Below are 19,583 nucleotides of genomic sequence, written 5' to 3' on the forward strand. Positions count from 1 at the left end.
CGCGGCGGCGCTCCCGCCGAGGGTTCGGATCCCACATACAGACCGGTTCCCGCTCACTGGCTGAGCGAGGTGCGGGCGCAGCACCAAGGGTTGCGATCCCATTGCTGGTCCCGATCCGGTACGGGCGTGACACTGAGGGTTGCGATCCGTTGCCGGACACGAAAAAAGACAAAAAAAGGAAAAAAAAATAAAAATAAAAAAAAATAAAAACCATTATCTTAATCACTTTATCATCTCCGTTTATCACACCTCCTTGAATCTATAATAAGCATACTACACTTTTCATTTGTTTTTGGCAGCTGACCAGTACAGGAATCAGAACTCTTGACTTTGTTGCCACTACACTGTGCTCTAACCAACTGAGCTAACTGGCCAGCCCAGTAGACCATGAGTTTCTTTCTTTTCTGGCAGCTAGCTGATAAGGGGATCTGAACCCTTGACCTTGGTGTTACAACACCATGCTCTAACCAACTGAGCTAACTGGCCAGCCCAGTAGACCATGAGTTTCTTTCTTTTCTGGCAGCTAGCTGATAAGGGGATCTGAACCCTTGACCTTGGTGTTACAACACCATGCTCTAACCAACTGAGCTAACTGGCCAGCCTACAATTAAACACACTAATGTGAGCAGACAGGAGCAGAGGGCAGCCCCCACCACCCAGCAGCAGGCAGGAGCACGCCGAAAACACCACTTCCATGTGGGTGGCCCAACAGTCATCGCCACAGCCATGTCTGTCACAAAAGCAGCTCACCGGGACACTAGCAGCCACAGCCACCATGCAGGCAGCCTACCAGCCACTTGACTGCACTGACACAAGGAGAGTCACCAGTGGAGACTGCAAAAGGAAGAGGACGTCTTTCCTCAAAGCCCGTTCTAAAGTAACAGAAGAAGAAACTACTCTACCAGATGACCAGACATGAACATGGAGATACTAGAAATACAAAAACCCAACAAAAAATGACACCACCAAAAGAATAGAGTAATTCTCAAATACCAGACTCTATAGAGCAGGAAACCCTTGAAATGACTAAAAAGGAATTCCAAGCAACAACCTTAAAGAAACTCACTGAGATACAATAAGACTCAGACAACATAATGAAATGAGGAAAAAAATCCAGGATATGAAGGAGGAAATTTACAAAGACATTAATACCTTTAAAAAGAGTTTAGCAGAACTCACAGAACTGAAAGATTCATTCAATTAAATAAAAAACACAACCAAGAACTTAAGCAGCAGGCTAGAACAAGCAGAAGAAAGCATTTCTGATCTTGAAGACAGTCTTTTTAAAATAACTCAGGCAGACAAAAAAAGAACTTAAAAAATGAAGAAAATCTAAGAGAGCTAGCAAACAACCTTAAGCGCACAAACATTTGAATCATGGGTGTTTCAGAAGGGAAGGAGAAAGGAAAAGGCATTGAAAAACTATTCAACAAAATAATAACGGAAAACTTCCCAGGTATAGGGAGAGACATGGACCTTCAGATCCAGCAGGCTCAAAGATCCCCAAACAGATTCAACCCCCTAAGACATATGCCCTTTTCATTCTCATTCTTTCACAAGTGTCCAGTGGAGTTTTCCAGAGGATACTGGACACGTGATTTTGCAAAAGATTTAATACAGAAGTTAATATGAGAATCCAGCTGTTTTCTATTAACTCAGACATTAACAAGATTTGCAAAAGAAAAAAATTGCTATTAAAAGGATTTTCAAAATCCAATCAAGATGGCAGAATAGACATTCCGCAGCATCACTCTCTCCCACAAATCAACCAAATTTACAACTATAAAAATGTAACATCAGCCAAGCTGGGGCCGCTGGAGCTCAGGGGAAGAGGAGGAGAGACCTACGGAGTTCATGAAGGACAGAGAAACTACGATGAGAGAAAGAAAAAGCTGCTCTGAGCTTTTCGGGCCGTGGCTGCTTTAAGGCTCAAGCTGCTGAGCACATGGAGCAGGAGGCAGCAGGAGCCTCAGCTGTGCCCTTCAGATGGAGTTAGTTAACTTGGAGGCAGCAAGGGAGAAGAGGGCCTTGATGGCCCCCGGGATAGCAAGACCACTAATAGGGTTCACATGGACCCACACAGGAGAGAGGAGCCAGAACTGAAAAAAGGGAGCCACTCAGAGGCTGGTGAGTCATCGCAAGAGACGGGCGCAGGGCCCATCCCATGGGAAGTGTTGGTAGCACGAGCGGTGGGGGAGACGTGCCCACCAGGGGAACACTGGGACACAGCAAGGACAGCTGATCTGCCCCCCAATCAGCACAGGACCACTCAAAGGAGACTAGTCAGGAATGCAGAATTGCATGGGGTGCAATTTGCTGAAAAAACTCAGGCCCAGATCAGAGATTATACAGAACAAATATCCACCAGGTCTCTGGAGAGCCAGAAGTACCTCTAAGCTCAACCATTAAACCCTGAGCTGCACAAAAAGCATTCCCTGGGGAAACAGCAGCAAAGTAGTAATTTAAACAACCACACAGCTCAAGTACTAGTTCCCACAGGAAGTTCCCCCATGTTAGAAGCAAAGGACAAAAAATTAGTTCCAGCCCAGGCACACCACCAGCACCTTGGGGCCTGCCTGGGAACTGGAGGCTTGGATCTGGGGACCGGACCCCACTCCTACTTCCAGGCAAACTGCACCAGTGCCTCGGGGGCAGCCTGGGGAACTGAAGCATGGAGAAGGGGACTGGACAACCCTTCCACAACCAGGCACACCATGCCAGCACCTAGGGGCCTGCCCAGGGACCCGAGGCAAGGAGAAGGGGACCTGACTTCTCTCCCACAACCAGGCACACTGAGCCAGCACCTTGGAGCTCACCCAGGGACCCAGGGTATGGAGTTGGGGACCAGACCACCCTCCCACAACCAGGCACAACATGCCAGCACCTCAGAGCCCACTCTGGGACCTGGAGCAAGGAGAAAGGGAATGGTCCTCTCTCCCACAACCAGGCACACCGCGCCAGAGCTTCAGTGCCCGCACAGGGACCCAAGGCATGGAGAAAGGGACTGGACCCCCCTCCAACAACCAGGCACATCATGCCAGCACCTCGGAGCCCACCCAGGGACCTGGGGCAAGGAGAAGGGGAATGGTCCTCTCTCCCACAACCAGGCACACTGCGCCAGCAACTTGGGCCCTGTCCAGGGACCCAGGACATGGAGAAGGGGACTGGACCCCTCTCCCGCAACGAGGCACATGGCGCCAGTGCCTTGGGGCCTGCCGAGGGACCAGAGGCATGGAGAAGGGGACCAAACACACCACAACCAGGCATACCGCCAGTGCCAAGGAGCGTGCCAAAAACAGCACCTCCACGTGAGTGGCCCACCACAGCCACCACAATAACCATGGCTGCTGCTAAAGCAGCTAGATGCCACAGCCACCACACGAATGGTCCGCCAACCACGGGAGTGCATTCACACAAGAAGAGTCATCAGCAGAGACAAAGAAAAGAAGAGGATGTCTCTTTCCATAAAACCCATTTCAGAGTGAAAAAGCATCTGCTCTATGATAATATTGGGGGACCTGATCACATCTCTCGGCATTGGACAGATCATCTAGGCGACAAGTTAACAGAGTAACCATTATTCTTTCAGAAGGAGAGAAGAAATCTAGGGTAATTTGAGGGGGGAGGGGGAGGGAATGGGGGAAGGAGAAATTGGACAAGGGGCATAAAGAATAATTATGATTTGTAACAATATATATGCTAGTTAATATTGATTTAATCAACATATCTCCATGTTCAACCCCCAAAATATGTATAATCGATTTTGATTCAATAAATAAAATAAAATTTTTATTATTTAAAAAAAAAAGATTTGCAAAAATAAAAACAATGTCACTCTTCTCACTAAATCTATTTGTTTTGGAAAATGAAGTTATTTCCATTAAAATATGTTATTTATGTGAATATACAATGCTTTTTATTTTAAAAAAAATTAATAAATATTTCTTTAACTTCTCAGTTTCCATTTCGAATATGGTAAAGATCAAAAGATATAACCCATCCACACAAAAGCTGTTTGGGATCTTTAGTATTTCACACGGCTGTGAAGGAGTCCCGGGACCTCACTCCACCAGGCTGCCTCTGCCTCTCCCATTGCCGTCTCCCTAAAGCCCAGCACAGCACCTGGTCCCAACAGGCACTCAGTCCTTGCTGACCTGAACTGAACAGAGAAGGGAAAACAAAGGTCATCACAAATCACCCAAGTGGGAATGTGGATTGGGATGAAAAAAAGTCACTGAAAGAAACTAAAGAAGTATTTCTCTCATGAACACTGAACTGAGGATACAGAGCAGGGAGAAGTGGACCAGAAATGCCCATCCTCACCCTCGTTCCAGCCAGAGACCAGGATCCAAGTTAACTCCTTCCCTCCTGTCCCCTCATCTCCTCAGCAAAACCAATTTATCACTATGTCCTGTTACTTCTGCCTGGGTCCACCCTCTTTTCTCTGCCCCTCTGCCACCACCCTGCCCAAGCCACCACCCTCTCTCATCAGGGCCTCTGCAAAAGCTTCCTAATGGACCTATCCATCTCCACTCTGGCCTGGTAAAGCAGAGGTTCATATTTCTTTCTTTCTTTCTTTTTTTTTTTTAAAGATGACCGGTAAGGGGATCTTAACCCTTGACTTGGTGTCAGCACCACGCTCACCCAGTGAGCGAACCAGCCATCCCTATATGGGATCCGAACCCGTGGCCTTGGCGCTATCAGCACCACACTCTCCCAAGTGAGCCACGGGCCAGCCCCATATTTCTTTCTTAAAACACTTTCAAGGTTTTAGATTTCTGAAATGCAAATCAAAACCACGAGATACTACCTCACATCCATTAAGATGGCTACTACCAAAATGAAAAGAAAAACAGAAACTAACAAGTGTTTGTGAAGATGTGGAGAAACTGGAAGCCTTGTGCATTGCTAGTAGGAATGTACAATGGTGCAGCTACTATGGAAAACAGTATGAAGGTTCTTCAAAAAATTAAAAATAGAATCACCACATGATCTAGCAATTCTACTTCAGTATGTACCCAAAAGAATTAAAAGCAGGAATTCAGAGACATTTTTATACCTATGTTTATATCAGCATTATTTGCAAAAGCCAAAAGGTGGAAGCAACCCAAGTGTCCATCGATGGAGGAATGGATAAACAAATGGTGACACAGACTTACAATGGTATATTCTTCAACCTTAAAAAAGAAAATTCTGACATATAACATGGATGAACCTTGAGGATATCACGCTAAGTAAAATAAGCCAGGCACAAAGGGACAAATACTTTATGAGGTACCTAGAATAGTCAAAATCATAGACAAAAAGTAGAACACGGTTTGCCAGGGGCTAGGGGAAGAGGGAGGAATGGAGAGTTATTGTTTAATAAGTTTCAGTTTTGCAAGATGAAAAGAATTCAGGAGACGGTAGCACAACAATATGAATGTACTTAATGCCACTGAACTGTACACTTAAAAATGGTTAAGGTAGTAAATTTTATATTGAGTATTTTATCACAATTTTTCAAAATAAAAAAGTTTCAGATTTTTTTTTTTCTTTCCTTTTTTTGTCTTTTTTCCTGACTGGCAACGGGATCTCAACCCTCGGTGTTGCGCCCGCACCGGGCCGGCCCAAAAGTTTTAGATTTTTGACTCAGTTCTAACACTGTTGCTAAAGCCACCTTCCTTAATAGGTTTTAATCAAAGGAACTCTGGAGAGGTAAGTGGGGAGAAGGCTCCAGAAAACTACCATGTAAACCATAAAGCCATTGAGAAGAAACATATTACAGTACATTTTTGGGGGAAAAAAAAAAAAAGGAACTTGTGAAATAAGAGTTTCAGGCTGAAATATTAAAAGAATAAAATCTTACCCTATCTGCTTGTCTGAATATTGACAAGCAGGTACCTGCTTATGTGAACACTGACATTCATAACTTTATGTTCTGCATTTAGTAACCAAAAAACTATATAAGAAAGTGCAAGTTGTCTGCAAAAAGTCCCTTGGAAAAATTCTAGACTCAAAGGCAATGTTTTCTTTTGTAAAAATAATTTTAGACTCAAAGGATTACATCCTAATTGGTTGTCATGGATAACTGTATTCAAATTGAGGGCCGTGGCTCTTCACAACACACAAACTTCCCGTTTTCTTTGTCAGGGAGGAGACGCTCAAACTTTATTTCTGTGTCTTCTCCCTCTGACCAAAGGAAAAAAACAATACAATAATTTTTTCAACATTTGAGTATCTCTGAAATCTACACATATCTTACAGCCAAATTTATGATTGATGGTCTCTCATAATCACTGTCAGCTAGAGAGAACTTACAAAGTCTAGTAAGAAACTTCCACAGCAGGTATCAGTGGCTCGGAAGAAAACTTTGGAGAAAACAGGAAGACGAACTACTCCCCGAAAACCAACTAAGGTGCAGAGGGGAAGAGGGAAGTGGCCAATCAGGTGTGGCTAGCAACAGTCCCAAAATCAAAGTAGCCAGCATGAGAGACCACCACCAATGGCTTAGTTCTTTTGTGGACTTCTTTTTAAAGGTGCTTAGGGGCCAGCCTGTGGCTCACTCGGGAGAGTGCGGAGCTGATAACACCAAGGCCATGGGTTCGGATCCCATATAGGGATGGCCGGTTAGCTCACTGGGTGAGCGTGGTGCTGACAACACCAAGTCAAGGGTTAAGATCCCCTTACCGGTCATCTTTAAAAAAAAAAAAAAAAAAAAAATTAAAGGTGCTGCATCACCAACACTCTTGATGACACTGAGGGAAGAAGCCTGGCCATCGACAACTCCCAAAGCAAAGTCCGTCAGAAGAGTCAGGCTCTGAATATTAATAAATTGTAGGAATACCAAAACCAACTCATTTTGTTGATATTTTCATTTTCATTTATGCAAAATCAAGAATACACAATTTTTAAAATCTAAGTGTTGAGTAAAATCCTTTACAATCCATTCTCCACAAAACAATCACAATAATTCTTTAAAAGCACAAATCATTTCAGTTCCCCATACTGGCCAGCCACCAAAAACAAACAAATAAATAAAAACACAAATTCCTGTCCCCTGCTTAAGCCCTTCAATGGCTTCCCATTGCACTTGGAATAAAATCCAAGTCCTGGCCATGGCCTAGAGCCATTGGCTGTCTCTCCAGGCTCATCATGCTCCATGCCAGGAGACAGCCACACTGGCCCTCTGACAGTTCCTAGAACATCTTAAACTCTCTTACCTCTGGCCACTTGCAAATCCTTTCGCCTAGGAGTTCTTTCTCTAATTCTTGGCATAGCCAGTTCTTTCTCTTCCTTCTGTTCTTAGCTTAAATGTCACCTCCTCCTGGAGGGCTTCCCTCTACACCATATCTAGCACAGCCCCCCCACTCTACACACATTTGATGTTATGACCCTCTATTCCCATCCTTCAAGTACTTTTCATGGTCTGTAAATATCTTATCCATATCTTTCTTACTGTCCTACTATCTGTTTCCCCAGTAGAATGAAAGCTCTATGAGAAAATCATGTCTATCTTCTTCTCCATTTAGTAACCAAGAAAACGTACAAGAAAGTGCAGCACTGAGCATATACTGCCAAGCACATAACAGCTCTGCACATATTGGTCAATGGGAGAAGTTAATAATGGAGTGGGGGAAGAAGTTGAAGCCACACATGAGAAATGTTTAACTGAATATTCAAAGACCAGACTGTTTTGGATGACTCTTCAGATGTTCATTCATTCAACAAACATTCATCAAGTACCACATAAACAATTGCTGCTCTCATGGAGCTACATTCTAGTGGAGGCCCAAAGGACAATAGCCAAATTAACAGAAATGACACCAGGTAGTCATGAGCGCTGTTGAGAAAAATAAAGCAGGGAAAGGACAGAAGGGCAAGCTGGGGGGAGGCGCCACAATTTCCATACGATGTGGATGGAAAAGCCTTTCTGGAAAAGGGGCATCTGAAAACACCTGACGGGAGAGAGCAGCAAGCCATGTGGGTATGGGGGGCGTGTGGAGGGGTGTGTCTGGCAAGCTCAAGGTCAGCAAGAGCAGTGCGGCTGGAGCAGATGAGCAAGAGGAAAAAGAGCAGTGACAACGTCAGAGGCGAGAGGGGGCCACACCGCATGGGCCTCAGGGACCGTGGTGAGAGCATTGGCTCTGGGAAACCACAGGTTTTGACTGGAAAAATGACATTATTTGATTGTATTTTAAAATTAAAATTCTGGCTTCTATGGAGAATAAAATGTAGAGGACAAAGGAAGTAGGCAGGGAGATTACTTAGGAGGCTGCTGCAATGATCTGGGGGAGGACGGACGATGACTACAGTGGGTAGCTGTGAAAATTGCACTTAAGTGGTCAATTTGGGATATATTTTGAAAGTAGAGCTCAAGCTCACAGGATTTGCTCACAGACTGGATAAAGAGTGGGACAGAACTGGAGGAGGCAAAGTTGAGCACCAAAGTCTTGGGCCTCACAACTAAACAGGTTAGTTTACCAGATGAAGACAAGAAGAATGAGGTGAGGGGTGGCAACTAAAATTCTTCTTGACACATATTTATTAAACATGCAGATAAAGTTCATTCACAACATCAGGAAAGAAGGCAGAGAATACAGGTGTAGAAGTGAGGAGGTGACTAGATGCATGGCGGAGGCTTGAAGAACTTTTCCTCTGATTGTCATTATTTTCTTGGTGAAATAAGAAGCAAGGTCATCAGCTAAGAGATGAGTGTGGAAAGAGGAGTTAGGGATTAGAGAGAGAAGAGAAGGTATAAAGTACTCATCTAGAAGAGTGACAGATTGAACGTAATAAGGAAATAAGGCAGAACCGCTGGGCAGCACTAAGCAAGCCACTTGAGACTGGTGCCACGAACTCAACATGAAACCAACAAGACCAATCAACGTGGTTGTGTGTTTATCTCTAGCCACAAAGCTTCACAGATGCAGAGTATGCAGAAAGCTGGATTTAACCCCAGCTGGGGTTTAGCCAGGCAAATAGGTTAGAGGGAGAGGGACAAGGGAGTTGAGGGTGGCTGCAAAAGAGTGATTATGATGACAGACCATGGAACCCACCCCGATGATGATGCAGATATGTAAGGACATGTATGGAGTGAAGGATGGACTGCAGAGCCATCCTAGTGATAAGATGTGATAAGAAACGGGGTCTAGCAGAGTGGAATGAACCCAGGATTAGCCAGGAAACCTAGATGCCGGCACCACCACAGATTAGTTGTGCTTGTGGTGATGCTGGGTAACACACTTAAACCCTTTGTAGTCAACCTTTCCACAGCCAGGAAATAGGGATAAAAAACTTATCCCTAAATAGCTTTCCCAAGGACTTGTTATAACTAAATGGGATGGTATATGTAAAAGTGCTTTCAAGAACTATGGGTAAAGATAAGTTAATTGTAGTATATTCCTATACCAGAATCGACATGCAACAACATGGACGGTTCTCACAAACAATACTGAGCAAAAGAAGCCAAATGTAAAAAAATATGACTGCATGATGCTATTCACATCAAGTTTATTTTTCTATTTAAAAAAATTTTTTTTCCTGGTTTAAAAAAAATTTTTTTTGAATCAAAATTGATTATACCTATTTTGGGGGTTCAACATTGAGACATGTTGATCAAATCAATATTACCAGCATATATACTGTTACAAATTGGAATTATTCTTTATGCCCTTTGTCCAATCCTGCCCCATCCCCCTTCCACACCCCCTCCCCCCTCTAATCACCCTAGATTTCTTCTCTCCCTCTGAAAGAATAATGGTTACTCTGTTGATTTGCTGCCCAAATGATCTGTCTAATGCTGAGAGATGTGATCAGGTCCCCCAATACTATCATAGAGCAGATGTCTCTTCCGTCACTATGAAATGGGCTCTGTGGAGACAGACATCCTCCTCCTTTCTTTATCTCTGCTGGTGACTCTCCTTGTGTCAACTCACTCCAGTGGCTGGACCATCTGCACGGTGGTTGTGGCATCTAGCTGCCTTCACGGCAGCCATGGTTATCATGGTGGCTGTGGTGGGCCACCCACATGGAGGAGATGTCTTTGGCCTGCTCCATGGTGCTGGCAGTGTGCCTAATTGTGGAGAGTGTCCAATCCCCGGTTCCATGCCCCAGGTCCCCAAGTGGGTCCAGAGGTGCTGGCACGGTGTGCCTGGTTGTAGGAGGGGGGTCCAGTCCCCAGCTCCTTACCCTGGGTCCCTAGGCATGCCCTGAGGCACTGGTGCAGTATGCCTAGTTATGGGAGGGGGTTTCGGTCTCCTTCTCCATGCCTCGGGTCCATGGCAGGCCCCAAGGCACTGGTGCAGTGTGCCTAGTGGTAGGAGGGGGATCCGGTCCCCTTCTCCATGCCCCAGTCCCAGAGCAGGCCCCAAGGTGCTGGCACGGTGTGCCTGGTTGTGGGAGGAGGGTCCGGTCCCCTTCTCCATGCCTCGGGTCCACGGCAGGCCCCAAGGCACTGGTACGGTGTGCCTGGTGGTAGGAGGGGGATCCGGTCCCCTTCTCCATGCCCCAAGTCCCAGGGCAGGCCAGGCCCCAAAGTGCTGTCATAGTGTGTCTGGTTGTGGGACAGGGGTCCGGTCCCCTTCTCCATGCCCTGGGCCCCCTGGCGGTCCCTAAGGCGCTGGCACAGGGTGCCTGGTTGGGGGAGGGGGGTCTGGTCCTATTCTCCATGCCTTGGGTCCCTGGGTGGGCCCCAAGGTGCTGGCGTGGTATGCCTAGTTGTGGGAAGAGGGTCCAGTCCCTGGCTGCTAGCCCCGGGTCCCCAGGTGGACTGCTAGGCATTGGTGGTGTACCTGTATGTAGGAGTGGGGTCTGGTCCTTGGCTCCAATCCTCGGGTTCCTGGGTAGGGCTCAAAGGTACTGGTGGTGTGAGTGGTTGTGAGCAGGGGTCCTGCCCCTGGCTCCATGCCTCATGTCCCCTGGTGGGACCCAAGGCATTCATGGTGTGAATATTTTTTGTCCTTTGCTTACTTCCAAAACAGGCGAACTTCCTGTGGGAACCAGTACTTGAGCTGTGTGTTTGTTTAAATTGCTGCTTTGCTGCTGTTTCCCTAGGGAAGGCTTTTTGTGCAGCTCAGGGTTCAATGGTTGACCTTATAGGTACTTCCGGCGCTCCAGATACTCGGTGCACCTGGGTTGTGTAGGAACTCTGATCTGGGCCTCAGTTTTTTCATTGAACTGCACCCCATGCAACTCTGCATTCCTGACCAGTCTCCTTTGAGTGGTCCTGTGCTGATTGGGGGGCAGATCAGCTGTCCTTGCTGTGTCCCAGTGTTCTCCCGGTGGGCCTGTCTTCCCCACCGCCCATGCTGCAAACACTTCCCATGGGACAGGCCGTGCGCCAGTCCCTTGTGATGACTCACCGGCCTCTGAGTGGCTCCCCTTTTTCAGCTGTTCTGGCTCCTCGCTCCTGAGTGGGTCCACAGGAACCCTGTTAGTGGTCATACTGTCTTGGGGGCCATCAAAGTACTCTTCCCCCTTGCCGCCTCCAAGTAACTCCATCTAAAGGGCACAGCTGGGTCGGCCCGTGGCTCACTTGGGAGAGCATGGTGCTGACAACACCAAGTCAAGGGTTAAGATCCCCTTACCAGTCATCTTTTAATAAAAATAAATAAATAAAGGGCACAGCTGCGGCTTCTGCTGGCTCCTGCTCCATGTGCTCCAGCATTAAAGTGGCTGCAGCCCAAAACGCTGAGAGCAGTTTCTTTCTCTCTTCGTGGTTTCTCCTGCCTTCATGAACTCCACAGGTCTCTCCTCCTCTTCCCCTGAGCTCCAGCGGCCCCAGCTTGGCTGATGTTACATTTTTATAGTTGTAAATTTGTTGATTTATGGGAGAGAGTGATGCTGGGGACCGTCTATTCAGCCATCTTGACCCAGTCCAAACTTTTTAACTCATTTCAAGTTTAAAAACAAGAAAAAACTAACCTAAAACATTAGTTAGGATAATGGTCAGAAGGGGTGGAGGTACCAGGAAGAAGACCTGGAGAGGCACGAGGGAGTTTCTAGGGGACTGGTAATGGTCTTTTTTTTTTTTTTAACTGGATGCTAGTTTCATAGGTGTGCCCACTTTGTGAAAATTCATTGGATTGTACTCTTACAACTATGGATAATGAGTTCATAGGTATTCACCTTATTTTTCATAACCTTTATGTTAAATATAGTTTTTTGTATGTTTTGAACAGGATATAATTTTTAAAAACTAATCCTACCTATCCTTTAAAGCCCACTGGAAATGCCACCATCTTTATAAGGATTCTATTATTTTTTGTTTATTTAGTACAAATTAAACTAAAATATCTTACACAGACACTGTATTAACTGCAGATACTGAAATTAAGAAGGCAGTATTTTAATTTTTTTAATGTGTTGGTGCATATATTCCAATACAACAGAAAGTCTGGTGAAGAGAGATTTTAAATTTTCACAGGAACCGGCATTTGGCATTTGCTTGAAGTTCTGAGTTTCATTACCTTATAGGCTAAAGCTAGGAGCTCATACTTGATTTCAAATTCAAATTCAACCTTTACTACTGACTACCCTCTGTAGGCTCAGGAGAGGTCACTTAACCTCTCTGTGCTTCAGTTTCTGCATCTGTACAACGGAGATAAAGAGTACCTTCCTCACAGAGTCGTGAGAAAGCCACCACCTTTGCCCCCTTCCCTACTTTATTTTTCTCCACGGCTCTTATTATCCTTCCTACGTATGTGATATATCTGTGTATTACTTAGTCACCATCTCCCCTATTCTAAGTTTCTTAAGGGCAAGTTTTTTTCTCTGATGTATCACCAGTGCCTAGAACAGTGCCTGGTACATAGAAGGTACTCTCTAAACATTTGCTGAATATATGAGAGAATAAATGAAAAATATTACAAAAATGCACTACACATAAAATTGACTATTAGTTAAAATTATCATTACCTCTGAAAGAGCACACCACTGTTCTTGGAAAAAATATGAAGTCACCTTAAACCTGGATGCCAAGTTCAGCCTGAGATATTAAATTCAAATGTGCTACTCCCTGAAATAAACAGAGAATAGTGTCCTGACTCACTGACTCACTGCAATACGGCCCTAAAGGAAGGAAGTTTTCCAAGAAGAAAGGTTTCCTCTGAGTTGGTATTCTCCAATCTTCATCCCAGCCACTCCACACACACACACACACACACATACACACACACACACACACACACAAAAGATTGAAGAATCAAGACTTTGTGAAATACACCGTGGACTATTAAGCAGGGAGGAGTGAGAGGACAGAGGCAGGTCAATATATGACATGAACTGGTAGGAGATGACTAGAAGAACCTGTCCTTTAAGATACAATAGATCTTAAATATCCACTGGAAAGAGAAGAAATGGCCATGAATGGGGCAGTGCTCCAGGTTGCCCACAGCAGCTCTCAGTAGAAGACAATGCCCTTCAGTGAACTGACCACCTTCTACAATGGTGGTAGCTTTGAGCTGGTTAAGCAATCTGAAGCCCTAGAAATATCTAAACAGGAGATTCTCAAGAGAATGGCTTTGTGAAATTATAGATATAAATGCTTATCTAATTAATTTGACTATTAAGAGATACCACCTCATTTTTATTACAAACAGAACATATGAGATACACACTAAAAATAGTCCCAACACACCAAAATATTATTAAACATTTTTCTCTTTACTTACTTTATTAAGGATACAGCATTGGTATAATCTCCTCGAAGTTAAACAAAAGTCCTTTAAAAATTTTTTGTTTTCCCATATGTCACAGAGAAAAAAGTCAAAAGCATAAAAAAGGAACTTCCAACTCCTCTACTTACGTCCTAAACCACAACTCAAGCCCAAATATACTGATATGAAACCTCATTCCTAGAGTTTTTCTTGTCTGTTTCAGTTATTATTTCACAAATGACATTAAAACAGGGCTTTCCCCTAAATTGTTCTACCCTCACGTAGTATTTCCTACCTTCATGTTCCTGATCAACTAAACACAGATTCAGAACAAGGGCTATCACGGTGGTTTCTGACAGAAGTTCAGATAGGATGGGCCAAACTGTTCCTCTTATTTTTAGCAGTTTGTGGGGAGGAAAAAATCCATAAAATATTGTTTCAAATTTAGTATATAGTCATTCTATGGAAGTACCTTACTTTTCTACTTTAAAAAAAGGAAGTCAGGGCCGGCCCGTGGCTCACTCGGTAGAGTGCGGTGCTGATAACACCAAGGCCATGGGTTCGGATCCTATACAGGGATGGCCGGTTTGCTCACTGGCTGAGCGTGGTGCTGACAACACCAAGCCAAGGGTTGAGATCCCCTTACTGGTCATCTTTTAAAAAAAAAAAAAAAGAAAGTCAATTCCAACATAAAGAAAAACATTTGCAAATACTCTTTGGGGCGGTCTCCTTCTAGAGATATCTCCTGTTTTTATTATTGATTTTACTTATTTTTTAATAGCTGGCCATATCTTTATAAAGTATTATGACAATTGCAAAATATGCTTATATCTAAGCCCAACAATATATCTCAAAATAAATGCATTCAAATCCGAACATCGCAGTTCTATGATCTAAAATTCATCAGTTTCCTTAAAAAAATTCACAATTTTAAATTAATTTTAACTAGGGCCGACCCCGTGGCTCACTCGGGAGAGTGTGGCACCGGGAGTGCCAAAGCCGCAGGTTCGGATCCTATACAGGGCTGGCCAGTGCGCTCACTGGCTGAGCGCGGTGCGGGCAACACCAAGCCAAGGGTTGCAATCCCCTTACTGGTCACAAAAAAATAAAAAATAAAACATAAGGCCGGCCCGGTGGCGCACTGGATAGTGCGCCGCTTGGGAAGCGCAGCGGCGCTCCCGTCCGAGGGTTCGGATCCCATATACAGACCGGTTCCCGCTCACTGGCTGAGCGAGGCGCGGGAGCAACACCGAGGCTTGCGATCCCGTTGCCGGTCCCCGGTCCGGTGCGGGGGCAACACTGAGGGTTGCGATCCGTTGCCGGACCAGGAAAAAAGACAAAAAAAGACCAAAAAAAAAAAATTAATTAATTAATTAATTAATTAATTAATTAATTAATTAATTTTAACTCAAAAGCTCAAAAATCTTGTGATTTAAATCCCTCCCCCTTTTTAAAGACTACATTAAAGCCACTGTCAGCATATATCTATAAGGCAAAAAATATGGGAAAATACTTTTTCTTTCAATCTCCACATTATAGCAAAAGTGACTCAGACTCTCCTTCAAAGATTTCAATCAAACACAAGTAAACATCTCCTTATAGATCTCAAAACAATCTTATAACCTCCTCTCCTGCAAAGAGGAAAATGATTCCACATGCGGGTAATAGAGTTTTCTAGGTTATGCTGTCACTGACTACTTCTGGAAGCTACTGGAAACCCTAAGAAAAAAGAATAATACACCATACCTGGCAGCTGCCCCCCACCAAAAAAGAGGATAATTTATAATAATATGATTAACACTCACCCAGCACTTACCATGTGCCAGATGCTGTTCTAAGGGTTTTACATACACAAACTTAGTTAATAACCCAAAAAGATCAGTACATTTATTTTCCCATTTTACTGGTGAGAAAACTGAACTTAGAGGTTAAGTGACTAGCTCACGGTCACACGGCTAAAAAGTAAAAGTGGACTTGAACCTAGATCACATAACTCCAGAGTGTACGCTCTTTACCACATACCACTGATCTTTATAGCAGAAAATCCCTTCTAAAGTTGCAGTGGCTTGCAGATAGAAGCAGCTTTTACTCCTCTGACGACATGGGGCTTATCAATTATAAGTTGAATAAAAGAACTTATGTATAGAATCTTAGTATTCCAGATATTGCATTCATCCTCTAATTAACATTTGAATATTAGTAAACTCTGATAAGTGTGTATATTAAAATAGAGAATATTTCCATTTGCTGGTTCAAAGTATAGAGTGCCAGCAAACAAAATAGAGAAAAAAGTGACATTTTATAAACATAATCTTGCCAAGAAAATTCAGTCCTTTGTTGGGATATTTAAGTGTCCACTATGCACCAGGCACTGTAGCATACACTAAAGATAAAACAACACTCAAGTCATAATCCTCAAAGATTTCCAGATCCACTGGGGAAGGACAGAAGAAAATCTACAGTTACCATGTAGAATAAGGTGTGTACAGTTATGATAACAGCAGAGAAGACACAGAGGAGGAGACTGCAACTCAGTCTGGGGAAAGTGTCATCGCCTCACAGGGAAACTACACACACATACATACAGAGGGTGCTTAGAATGCCATAGCTTTTGGGCCGGCCCAGTGGCGCCCTTGGTAGAGTGTGGCACTTGGGAGCGCGATACTAAACTACACACACATACATACAGAGGGTGCTTAGAATGCCATAGCTTTTGGGCCGGCCCAGTGGCGCCCTTGGTAGAGTGTGGCACTTGGGAGCGCGATACTGGTCTGCTCACTGGTTGAGCGCAGTGCAGGCACGACACCGAGGGTTGCGATCCCGTTACCGGTCACGAAAAAAGACAAAAAGGAGAAAAAAAAAAAAGAATGCCATAGCTTTTAAAGAAAACAATGTATATTATATTCACATCAATGTCTCCTGCTTTTAAAATGAGGCCTATTTTTATGTTATATATTTTTTACCAGAGTTTTTTTTTTTAAAAAACTGAATTGAAAAAGCAGGTTGCAAAAGGGAACACAGTGATTCCACTTATTTTAAAAGGATGTATATTTACATTATGATGGATATTATTAATGCAAATTATACATAAGGCAAATAGTAATGACACATAATAAATTTCTACTTTTTATCATCTTCTTTCACACACTTTATGATGAAAGAATGAAAACCATTATTTCCCACTATGTCGATAAGACCTGAAAACATTCAGATGAAAATACAGCTCTGCTCTGTATCATTTTCACTCCAAGACCCAGGGTGACAGTGGCCTCTATCAGGAACACTGCTAATGACCTGGGCAAAGGGCAAGAGGTGCAGCAGACTCTGTGCCGGCCCAGAAGCGACATGTTTATTTCTGTTCACATGTCACTGGCTGAAACATGCCACGCGGCCCAAACTACCACGAGTTGGGTGGGGAAATATATTCTTCCCCCAGCAAAGGACAGGGAGCATGGGAACAGTGACACAGCTAGGGCGGCAGAGTTGCCCCCCTCCCCAACACCTGGCATTAGTGGTCTCTCTCCCTGAGCCACTGCCTCTTCTGCTCTGGCATGTTCTGCCCACCTTACCGCTCTACACCCTCCCTCCCATCCTTCAGGTCTTGCTCAAATGTTACCTTCTCGATGAGGCCTTCTCTTCTCACCTGTTTCCCATCTCTGCTTTATGGTTCTCCACCCTTTCAAACAGTTCAGCCAAAGCAATAACTATGTGTGTGTATGTATGAATGCACGTATACACACACACATTTATACTGAGAGATACAGTGAATGTGGCAAAACATTAACAACTCACAAACCTAGCTCATTCCCTCAACATTTCTGATTTGAAAATTTGCAGAATAGGGCCGGGCCGGTGGCGCACTGCTACAGTGCGCCGCTTGGGAGCGCGGTGGCGCTCCCGCCAAGGGTTCGGATCCCACATACAGACCGGTTCCCGCTCACTGGCTGAGCGAGGGGCGGACGCAGCACCGAGGGTTGCGATCCCGTTGCCGGTCCCGGTCCGGTACGGCCGCGACACTGAGGGTTGCGGTCCATTGCCGGACACAAAAAAAAGACAAAAAAAAAAAAAAAAAGAAAAGAAAATTTGCAGAATAAAAAGTTGAGGGAAAAATTAGACCTACAAGCGCGGCCTGTGTTTTCTTCACTCATAAACACATTCAGCTATACATATAGGCATGGAGTTGGACTGGCCAGGCTGTCAAGAGTACAAGGAAGTGGGAAAGAGGCGAGTTAAAGAAGAGTGTGATGGGGTGACCATATGAAGGAGACAAAGGAAGCCCTGGCAGCATTTGGATTCTTGCTTGCAGTCTCATCCTGTGACCCAGCTATCTTTCTATCCCTGGGTTCAGAAAGAAGACTACTGTACCCTTAAATAAACCCCTTGGTTTGCTTTAGCGTGATAAGTTGTTCTATTACTTACGTGTGTGTGCTTATGAATACTTCGATTCCCCAGAGATGCTATCAGCAGTTTGTGCTTGGAGCATCACTTTGCTTTTTTTCCCTATTAGGTTTTCAGGATTCAAATTCACTTATACTAACTGTACATTAATGCCATGACTGACTCATCCAGAGAGAGTCTGAAAATACAACATACAAATGCTTATGCTGTGCCTGTCACCTGACTTGAATTTCTTCTTCAGGACAGGTAGGAGTCAGCCAGGTGAGGGGCAGAGGAGCACTGGCAGAGGTGGGGAGGTTTGTGAGCAAACACACTGTTTAGGGAATGCTGAGTAGTCGATGAGGGTGTAAGGACATGGTAAGACACAAGGCAAGAAAACAGGCTGGGACAAGCTCATGACCAGCTTTGAATACCATGAAGGTTTGAATATCATGAAGGCAAAGAAGAGATTTGAAGGATTTAGGCAAGGGAGTAACTGGATCAGATCTAACTTTTAAAATAAAGCACTGTAGCTACTATGTGGAGAATGAACTGAGAGGGGACAAAAGCAAGCCTGGGCAATGGGGGTGTGGAAGGGACAGTCCCAGAGATACTTAAGGTGTGTGATCAACAGAATTTGGTCATTATTTGGATGTGAAATGTGAGGAAGAGTGAAGAATCTATAGCTCAGTCCTGGATACCTAAATGGATGGTAAAAATTCCCTAAAATTCAGAATACAAAAGAAGGAGATTTTAAGAAGAGTTATGATTAGACTACTGATTATGAGGTCCCCGTAAGAATACCCAAAGAGAAATGCCCTACAGGCAGCTGACATTTGTTTCATTTTGTTTACGTTCCTATTTTCTTGTTCTAGAAAAGATTTAAAGTGATTAACAAAAAACACATTAAATCCATTTTTAATTTCACTTAATTAAGTTAAAATCAGATACATAAGGAAATTAAAACAGAAGTAAACTGATGGTAGAAAAAATAAAGGCAGGAGTGACACAGTACACATTACACGTCTAGCAACAGTGTGTAACCAATGACGCTCCTCAGTATCAACAGATGCTTAATGCCAAAACACAATTCAGAGAAAGCAATTTCAGAAAGGCCATCATGAGGAAATCCAAGCATAACCTTTGATGGTGGGGCTTGATTGAAGACAGATTTTAGAGTACCTGGGGCAGGGGGTCAAAACCTGGGACCCATGAAAGCCATGAGGGTCTCTAGTTTTCTCAAGATTTTCAAGGAGATCCCTAACCCCCCCAAAAGATTAAAAACCTTTCAGGGAATAGATGGGCTGCATATCCTGCACTCAATCTTCCCTAAAAACTTGCTCACAACAGAAATCTCGATAAGCACTGAGCTGCAGTGAGTTTTTAGTGACCCTCCAATAGATACCCAAAAGCAGAGCTATGTTTATAAGTGTGGCAGGTTGAGAAACTACATGTGCTCACTACCAGCCATGCGGGGGCAGCTGGAGCTTGGGTCTAGAGACCAGGCAGGAGACAGGCACTGGCAAGGGATCTGAGATCAGCATGTACACCATAGATAACGCTAGGTAC

General features: G+C 44.2%; 1 protein-coding gene across 2 annotated transcripts in view; it reads right to left on the reverse strand.

Moving 5' to 3' along the window:
• Positions 1–19,583, reverse strand: part of UBE4B (ubiquitination factor E4B) — a 126,082-nt gene that overhangs the window by 86,626 nt on the left and 19,873 nt on the right. The window lies entirely within an intron of this gene.

The sequence above is a fragment of the Galeopterus variegatus genome, unplaced genomic scaffold (assembly GCF_000696425.1).
Source record: "Galeopterus variegatus unplaced genomic scaffold, G_variegatus-3.0.2 Scaffold445, whole genome shotgun sequence".
Lineage (NCBI taxonomy): Eukaryota > Metazoa > Chordata > Mammalia > Dermoptera > Cynocephalidae > Galeopterus > Galeopterus variegatus.